General features: G+C 34.5%; 1 long non-coding RNA gene across 1 annotated transcript; it reads left to right on the forward strand.

The window, feature by feature from the left end:
* Positions 1–7,654: 7,654 nt before the first annotated feature.
* LOC148843627 (uncharacterized) lies at positions 7,655–9,499 on the forward strand. The gene is made up of 2 exons (XR_016103057.1): positions 7,655–7,893; positions 8,271–9,499. It is a non-coding gene; the product is annotated as an uncharacterized LOC148843627 (long non-coding RNA).
* The last annotated feature ends 419 nt before the right edge of the window (positions 9,500–9,918 follow it).

Raw genomic sequence — 9,918 nt, forward strand, 5'->3', positions numbered from 1 at the left:
CCATATAGTGATTTAACTAGTTTATAGACTTTCTTCTCGTTTCCAAGAAGAACAAATCCTTCTGGTTGTTCCATGTAAACCTCTTCATTTAAATCACCATTTAAGAAAGTAGTTGTAACATCCATTTGATGAACAGATAAATGATAAATGGATGCTAATGCTATAAGTGTTCTAATAGAAGTTGTTCTAGCCACTGGTGCATAGGTGTCAAAGTAATCAATCCCTTCCTTTTGACTAAATCCTTTGGCTACCAATCTAACCTTAAAAGTTTGCACAGTTCCATCAGTGTTGTATTTTCTTCTAAACACCCATTTACATTTTATTGGTTTTGATCCTAGAGGCAGATCTACTAGTACCCATGTGTTATTTGACATTATTGAATCCATTTCATCATTTATAACTTCATTCCAAAAGGCAGCATCTCTAGAGGTCATGGCCTCACTATAGGTTTTTGGATCATTTTTAATGTTTACGACAATAGGTATTTTATTTAAAATCTTCTCTCTATCAGCTTCAACCAAAAGTATAATTGATTGAGTAGAGATAAAATCTAAACCTAAGTGTTTCTCTATTCTTTGTCTTTGACTTCTTCTAAGTCCTATTGTAGGTGTTATAGTTGTGTCATTTCTTCTTTCAGTCTCATTATTATCAACAGGTATTGAGATCTGAGTTTCTCTGTCATTTTCTGTGGATTCATTTTCTGCAGGTTCAGAACACAGTTTATTTTCAAAGAATTTAACATCTCTAGTTTCAATTATTATGTTGGACTCTAAGTCTAGAAGCCTATAGGCCTTGCTATGTTCTGCATATCCAACAAACATACTTTTCTTAGCTCTGAGTCTTAATTTGGTTCTTTTAGGATTTGGAACTCTATAATATGCTAAGCACCCCCACACTTTTAGATATGCTAAATTAGGTTTTCTTCCTGTCCATAATTCATATGGGCATTTGTTATTAACTCTAGAAACAATTTCGTTATGTAAATGGCAGGCTGTTAGGAGTGCTTCCCTCCATAGTTTTAAGGGTGCATTAGCTTTTAACAACATGCATTTTATCATTTCTGTAAGTGTTTTATTTTTTCTTTTAGCCAGGCCATTCTACTGAGGGGTATAGGGAGCAGAATACTGATGTATTATTCCAAATTCTTCACAGAAAGAATTACTCATTTTTAAAGTATTCAGTACCCCTATCATTTCTAAGGATTTTAATTTTTTTTTCTAGTTGATTTTCAACTTCAGTCTTATATAGTTTAAATATGTCAAATGCTTCATCCTTAGTTCTCATAAGGTAGACATAGGTGTACTAGAAAAGTCATTTATAAATGTTATGAAGTATCTCTTGCCTCCTCTAGTTAATACACCATTGAGTTCACAGATGTCAGAATGGATTAGTTCTAGAAGTTGAGAATTTCTCTCAATACTAGGGAAATGTTTCTTAGCCATTTTAGATTTTACACATATTTCACATTTTTCAGTTGATTCATTACTGTAAGCAATTATACCTAGTTTGCTCATGTTCTTTATGGATTTAAAATTCAAGTGTGCTAATCTATCATGCCATAAAGAGAAAGAATCAACAATTTAAGCAGAAATTTTTCCTTCATTAATACTTAATTTGAATATACCATTACAACCATATCCCTTTTCAATAAATATCCCATTCTTGGATATGATTAGTTTGTCGGATTCAAAGACAACTTTGAATTCCCTCTTACAAACAAGATTTACTGAGACCAAGTTCTTTCTAATGTTAGGAACATGGAGAACATTCAAGAGAATTAGTGTCTTTCTGGATGTGAAGTTCAACTCTACGTTGCCTCTTCTAGCAACTTTGGCACATGTTTGGTTTCCCATCTGTACCTCCTGGCCATTAGTCACTTCTTCATATGTCTTGAATAAGGACTTGTTCTTACAAACATGAATTGTGGCCCCTGAATCAAACCATCATCCAGAAGACGATTATGCCATGTTGACTTCAGTAATCATGGCCACGAGATTGTCTTCTACCATGTTTACAGACTTGGTTCTGCCTTTTCGATATCGGCAGACTCGGGCATAATGCCCCTTCTTTCCACAAACATAGCCGGATCCTTTCTTATTGTTGCTCTTTTTGAAGTTCCCATCCTTTTTCTTTACTTGTAATGCAGGGTTAGTTTTCTCCGATCCGTTTTCCACAAAATTTACCTTAGAGTTCAGCATATCGGTCAGGGTCTTATCCCTACTGTCTCTAATTCGAGACTCTTCTTCAATATGAAGGTGTTGCTGAATTTACTCCAAGGTAAGTTCTTCAGCCTTGTGCAGAAGCTTCTTCTTATAATCCTTCCAAGAGGATGGAAGTTTGGCAATAATTGCTCCCACTTGGAAGGATTCAGGAAGGATGATGTTAAGGGATCGAATTTTATTGACTATCACCTATAGTTTATGAACTTGCTCCAGTATAGGTTTATGGTCGTTCATGGTGAAGTCAAAGTATTCTGCAATACGATACTTATTCATACCTGCTTCTTGCACCTTGTATTTGAATTCCAAGGCCTTCTAGATTTCTTTTGGAGATGTAAGTTCCTTGTAGAAGTTGTAGAGTTGGTCTGATAAGGCATTCAATATGTGTCCTCGGCACAGAAGTGAGTCGTCTTCCCGTTTTGCTCTTTCCTTCTTTAATTTCTCAGAGTCTTTGTCAGTGGGTTCAGGAAGTGATTGCAGATTCAGGTCCAACAGATAGTATAGCTTCAGTGTGGTCAGAAAGATCATCTTGTCTTGCCATCGGTTGAAATTTGCTCCATCGAACTGGTCTAGTCGAACAAGATCTTGGTTCATCATTTTGTTCGAAGTCATGCTCGCTTCCGCCTCCATGCAGAATAATGTTCTAAAAATTGTTGGGGAAGATGGGGTCACTGTAACTTAGGAGGAGAAGTTCTGAAGCACGTCTGAACACACTGTCTTTAGAACGTTATTTGCCCCTACTTAGTTTTACTGAGTTTGTTGTTGGGTTACAAGTAAATTCGTTCATAGGATACAACAGAGCCTTGGGTGAGAATCTACAACCAGCAAAGTTGAAGAGTATCCAAAGAAACCTTCTGTGAGACTGTAGCAGACCGGACTGAGAGAGAGAGAGATAGTGAATTTTGAAATTGTGTGTTTTGGAGTCCGATTCATGCTCCTTAAATAATTTGTGAAGAGGTATGAGGAAAAGGTAGGTGCTGGTTTAGAGAAGGCACCTTGAACAGTCACAATTTCAACCATTGTGATTGATTAAAAAGTTGTTAACAGTTGGTGACTATTAACTTTGATTTGTGCCTCTTGATCACACCTGATCGAATCGTGACCGTTGATCTCATCAACGGTGATCAACGGTTATCAACGCACCAAAACCAGAACCGTCCATCACGAGCCACACGAAGTGAGAGCAAAGTGTGCATCTAAAGCGCCTCATTGCACCACACGCACGTGCACACATGTGTGCGCGCGCGTTGCGTGGTATCGAATCCCTATACTCTCCTCTACTAATTCTAAAGAGTGTAAATCAACTCCTATTGAAATACTGAAAACAATCCTTGTAATTATCCAATGTGGGACAAGTTCAAAACTGATTTTTCTTTTGTAAGAGAAAAACTAATTTTCCAACCAAGTGTGCAGGTGCAATTTCTCATGTAATTGACCAATCAAAACCAAGTGCCCAATTTGGAAGGCTTTGGGAGAGCATCTTTTGGCCCCACATTTTTAAAATTGACTCGGAGAACAAATCAATCAGGGGTCTGTCCTTGGGTTGAACGGCCCCACCATTTGAATTGAACGATCGATTCATTCTGATAAAAAAATAAAAAAAAAATTGAAAAAATAAAAAAAGTCAAAACTGTTAAACAGTTTGAATGGTTCAACTGTTCAGGTCAACAGTTTATTGACCAAATCAATGGTTTTTTGCAAATACTCGGTTTTAGGAAAAAATGGAACCAATCACCTGACTAGTTATCGGTTTTTTCATCCTGATCTTCTAGTTCGGTCTGATTTTGAAAACCATGCTTTTGGCTTTGTGGGGTGGGCCACACTCAGACACCCTATTAGCAAAGTTTGATGAAAAACGTACTCTTCCCCATGCATCAAATGAAGGAAAAAAAAGGAAACAAAAGAAGGTTTTTTATTGAAGTTTATTTTATTAGTCTTTTAGCAAAATAGTAGGTTTTTTGTTCTATTATATTTGTTTTTATATTTATGCATCGTGTTGTTTGGTTCCATTGTTATTTTTTGTGGCTTTTATGCATCGTGTTGTTTGGTTCCATTGTTGTTGAAGTTTATATTTTTTTTATATTCATGAATTTGGCTCGAGCCAAATTCGAGCCTCATATATGGCTCATTTGTCAATCGAGCTGAGCTCAAAGATTTTAAAGTTTGATTCATGGGAGCCTATCGAGCCCCTCTCTCTCTCTCTCTTTTTCTCTCTTTATATATAAGCATATATGTATTATACCTTTTTAGAAAATTTTATTGATAGGGACACAGTTATATCATGGTCCCTACACGCAGTATACTTTTTTTAAGAGAAATTTAATTGTACCATAAGCTTCCATGCACACCATAAAGTAAATCATAATAGACGTGCATATATTTTAGTTTGTGTTTTTCTCACATGCCATTCAACAATAGTAGTAAACTAGTGAGGTCCCATGCGATATAGTATATACAGACTTTACTAAAAACAAAAATCCAAGTTGAAAAACCCGTATTTCACTAGGGCAAAACCAAATCTATTCCAATCCAAACATTAATTTTGTGTAATGTATTGTAAGATAAACGTGTTTTATTTTTTATATTAATGGTTGTTAATGTTTACTATTGTTAGATAAATTTTTGCTAATTTTTATATTTTGAACTAAATTTAAATAAATTTTATTATTTATTTTAGAATTTTTTTTAACTTTTTACTAATTTTACTAGATTTGATTCATTTTCATTTATTTTAAATGAAGTTTAAATATACAAATAATATTTTCAAATTAAATGGTTAATTTAATTTAAAAAGTCAAATGAAATATTATGCATATATACTTAGTAATACTTGTTAACTTGTTTTAGTATTATTTACTAATGCTTATTTTAATTTTCCTTAATTATCTATTTTGACTAACTTCATGTTCCGGTATTATATACTATCAACTATTAATCTTATGAATATATATATATATATATATATATATATATATATATATATATATATATATAATATTAAAAGGATATGGTGCTCTCTGCACTCAGGAAATGGAATCCACTCGTGCGAGTAGATCCCATGTGCGAGCACCCATTTTCAATAATTAATTTCTAATTAATTATTAATTAATAGCAATAATTACTAATTAATTATAGTAATTAATAGTGTAATTATATAATTATTGTAATAGTAATTAGTGATTATGTTACTAATTAATAGTTTAATTATATTAATAATTAACAACAATAATTCTGTAATTATACTGTAATAATAATTACTGATTATCACAGTAATTTAATAAATATATAATTAGTGATTATAATTAATAATTACCATTATTATAAATATTCTTAATAACAAGATATTTACTTTAATTTTACTTCAAATTAAAATTATAAAAATTGTTACTAAAAAATACTGTTAATAAATTTAGTAACCAAATTTTAATAATTACTGATTATTACAGTAATTTAATAAATATATAATTAGTGATTATAATTAATAATTACTGTTATTATAAATATTTTTAATAAATAGATATTTACTTAAATTTTACTTTAAATTAAAATAATAAATACTGTTAATAAATATAGTAATATTTATTATATTCAAAATAATTAAAAATGTTACTAAAAGTATTGTTATTGATTATTTAATAAAATATTATAATTACTAACTATTACTAATAAATACTATTAACTTAATTTAATTATGGTAATTATTAATTTAATGAATATTGTTAATAAATCCTATTCATAAATTTAATAGTTACTGTTATATTAAAAATAACTAAATAATATTATTAAAAGTATCATTAATGATTATTTAATTAAATAGTATAATTACTTGCTATTATTGATAAATGTTGTTAATAACGTTCTAACAACTGGATCTTCGACCGTTTAATTCGAACGGATGGCCCATTCTTACAACCAAAATTACAAGCAAAAAATTACGGAACCATTTTGGCAACTGGTTTTTGGGTCGACCGTTCGATCATCCTATTCAAACGGACAGTCCATTCTGACAACAAAAATTACAGGCAAATAATTAGTTTGTGTGGTCCGTTAAGTAGTATCATACGTGTTATGTCATTTGAGTTTGTGACTCATACGACCCGAAAATGGAACCGTTTTGGCCACCGGTTTTTGGATCGACAATTCGATCACTCGATTCAAATAGACGGCCCATTCTAACAACAAAAAACTATAAGCAAAAATTTATGGAACCATTTTGCCCACCGGTTTTCAAGTCAGTCGTTCAATCGGTCGGTTTGAATGGACAATCTGTTTTGACAACAAAAATTACAGGAAAAAAAATTGAGTGTGTGTGGTCCATTGAGTAGTATCACACATGTTATGCCATTCGAGCATGTGACTCATACGACCCAAAAATGGAACCATTCTGGCCACTGGTTTTTGGGTTGACGATTCGACCGTCCGGTTCGAACGGACGACCCATTCTGACAACAAAAATAAAATAAAAAAACAGGCAAAAACCATTGAACGGGTAAATTATTGACCTGTTCAATGGTTTTTGGCCAGGGACCAAGATTGGAGTAAAATGGAACTGATTGCTTGGATAGTTTCCAATTAAAAAAATAAAATAAACGGATGACCCATTCTAACAACAAAAATTACTTGCAAAAAATTGAGTGTGTAAGGTCCATTAAGCATTACTTTACGTGTTATGTCATTCGAGCGTGTGACTTATACAACCAGAGAGTAGAATCGTTCTGACCACCGGTTTTTGGGTCAATAGTTCGACTGTTCAGATCGAACGGATGGTCCATTCTGATAATAAAAATAAAAAAAAAATGACCAAAAACCATTGAATTGGTCAATGGTTCAACTGCCTAAGTCAATGGGTCGTTGACCGATTCAACGATTTTTGACTATGAATCAAGATTAGGATAAAATGGAACCATTCCCTAAATGGCTGATTAAAAAATAAAAAACAGCCAAACACCATTAAACAAGTCAAGAGGTTAATAATTTGACTACTTAGATCAATAGATCATTGACCAATTTAACAATTTTTGGCCAAAGATCAGGTCAACGGATCCAAAGTCGACGGTTCTACTCCAGCCCCAGCAAAGCAGGGCCCCTATGCTAGTTTTTACTATTATTATATATCTAATAGATAAAACGTAATTACCTTGTTTTTTGGTGGAGTTCATAAAAGTTAAATCAGATTACCATATATAGGTTAAATACTTACTATGCTTACATTTTTATAAAAATAAGGTAAGCTGCTTTGTATAGAATGGTAAAAGACCGGTTTTCAATTCTTTTTCGTAATAAACAGTTCTATATCTGGGAGTTATAAAAGAATCGGGATCTGCCTACTCACACCAGCAACCGTGTAGTGTAGTGCTCCTCATAGATCTGGTCTCGTTATAAATGGGTTTTTATCCCCTTCTTATATTTGTATTAAGGGTAAAATACAAAAATCTCTCTTCAATTTTCTGATAATCATAAAAATCTCCCCTATTCTTTCATTTTAGCAAAAATCTCTTTTTTAGTTTTGACAAAATTAACAAGTATTTTCCTTTCGTCAATTATCAAAAGGAAAACGTTAAAAAGATAATCATTTTTTTAAATACCTTTTTTACCCTTTCTTGATCACTGTTCATCTTCTTCCCGGTTCAAACCCATCAGCATAGGCAGTGGCGGTTACGCGATTCATTCCACGGTCGTCATCTGAAGCCAATGGCCTTTCCGAAAATCTTTTCTTCGCTCTGTTATATTTTTCTTGGGTTTTTGACTATAGCTTGTTAAAGATTAAAGATTAATTTTTCGTCGTTTTAGTGTTAATACTCTTGATCATCCTGATGGTTGTATTGGAAAAGAGTTAAAGCAAAATATCTAGGACATTTTTCAAGTATCATGTGTGCTGAAATTTTTGGCGTTATAACTTGTACTCTGTCCTCCTGAAATAAGATATAGAGAACCAAACTCCATCCCATCAACCGGATTCCATGGACTGAGCAAGTTTCGGATTTTCTTTCTCTACTATTTATTCATTGAGTTTGTCTTTCTGGTATCTGAATATTTTTCCTTACTTTGCAGGCGTTCTCTCTTATTAGATAAGAGTACTCGTTGCTCTTATTACCTTCTCTTCATTTCAAACTCATTTTCTCAATGAGATAGATAGATAGATAGAGATTCCGATTCTTCATTCGGGAGAATCTCGTGATTCATGCTTCGATCCCCTCTCCTCTCCGTCGAATTCGCAGTTGAAAAAAAGAAAGAGACTTTCAATTCGGTTTTGGTCTGATTGATGGCATCACCTCTGATCTTGAATCGCGAAGCCAACTCCAACAGATCGAGAGAGTCGAAAAGGAAGAAGAGGAAGAAAACTGCAAATCAAAACAACCAAGACCATACCAGATGGAAGACCCGTGCGGAACAACATGTTTACTCCTCGAAGCTTCTAGGAGCTCTGCGTCAAGTGCGCCGGAATCAATCTCCGGCATCGGACTCTTCCTCGGAGGTTCCTCTTCGTGGCCGAGATGTACGCGAGGCCGCCGACCGAGTCCTGGCCGTTGCGGCCAAAGGGCGAATGCGGTGGAGCAGATCCATGGCCAATTCCTCTGAACACTTGCTGGATCTCAAACATTGATATCTCCCTATCAGACCTCTGCCTCGCCGATTCGAAACGATGTCCATGGGGCCTTGGAGGGATCCTCACTCCCGATTCCAATGCTTTTCCTGTCGTTTGGTCCTCGCTGCTGGAAGTGTTCCCATGTCCATAAATCGGTATAACGTCGGCATCCTGGACCTCTCCTTTGCAGATTGGGCATTCGTTTTCGTCGGAGTAAACGCGCAGCCACAGATAGAGACATGGTCAACAGAATAAGTGGACGATTGGGTCCTTAGCCATTTCCTTGCATATACTGCGTTCAAACAAGTGGCCAACAGAACATGGCCAATGCTGCAACTGGTTGCAGTGGCAGAAATGGGACAAAGAAAGCATAAAAGGGGAAGAAGAAGAAGCCGAAGAAGATGAGAGATTAGAGAAGAGGCAGGGATCGGATTTAGAGGGGTGTCGCCACGGTCTCTGCTTCCGGGTTTGAACAGGGACCATTGACAGAAGGGAGGTATTTGTTAATTTTGTCAAAAATAGAGGAGATGCTTTTACTAAAATAAAATTATAGGAGAGGATTTTGTATTAATTGTGACTAAATAAGAACTCTACTGTTTAATTTATTTTCTCCTCTCTATGTACAGTTGATATATATACACACAGATTCAATATTGTAGCTTCCTGCCAATGGCCCAATCAATAGCTTAGATGGTCACTCAGCATCGCCCACAGTATGAAGTCATAGCATAATTGCTGGCTCTTTGCAGTGGTAACGTCAGAGGATCTCATGTTCACTCTACTCCTTTTCTCTAACACATTGAGGGAGCTATTAGGTAAGATCCCTGAATGGGTTTTACTCTAACAAATAATTAATAATAATCTAATGCATCTGCCCTGTTCAAAATAACAAGGGCTAGCTTTATTCGTCAAAGTAGACAATGCAAAAGTTATATGATTGAGACCCTCCCCCCAATCATTGATGTTAGAAATCTAAGGTAGGACTCTTATTGTGTAACCTCAGGGTCCGCAACATCTAGTTTGCTTTTAACAGCAGGAATGTAGGGCCACTTGTTTTGAACAATGAAGATTCCATTGAATTCTGATTGGATTCTTGTGGTTGTCTTCCTTTTA

Source organism: Nelumbo lutea, chromosome 8 (assembly GCF_056320005.1).
Source record: "Nelumbo lutea isolate HS-2025 chromosome 8, American lotus-T2T, whole genome shotgun sequence".
In the NCBI taxonomy this organism is placed as follows: domain Eukaryota; kingdom Viridiplantae; phylum Streptophyta; class Magnoliopsida; order Proteales; family Nelumbonaceae; genus Nelumbo; species Nelumbo lutea.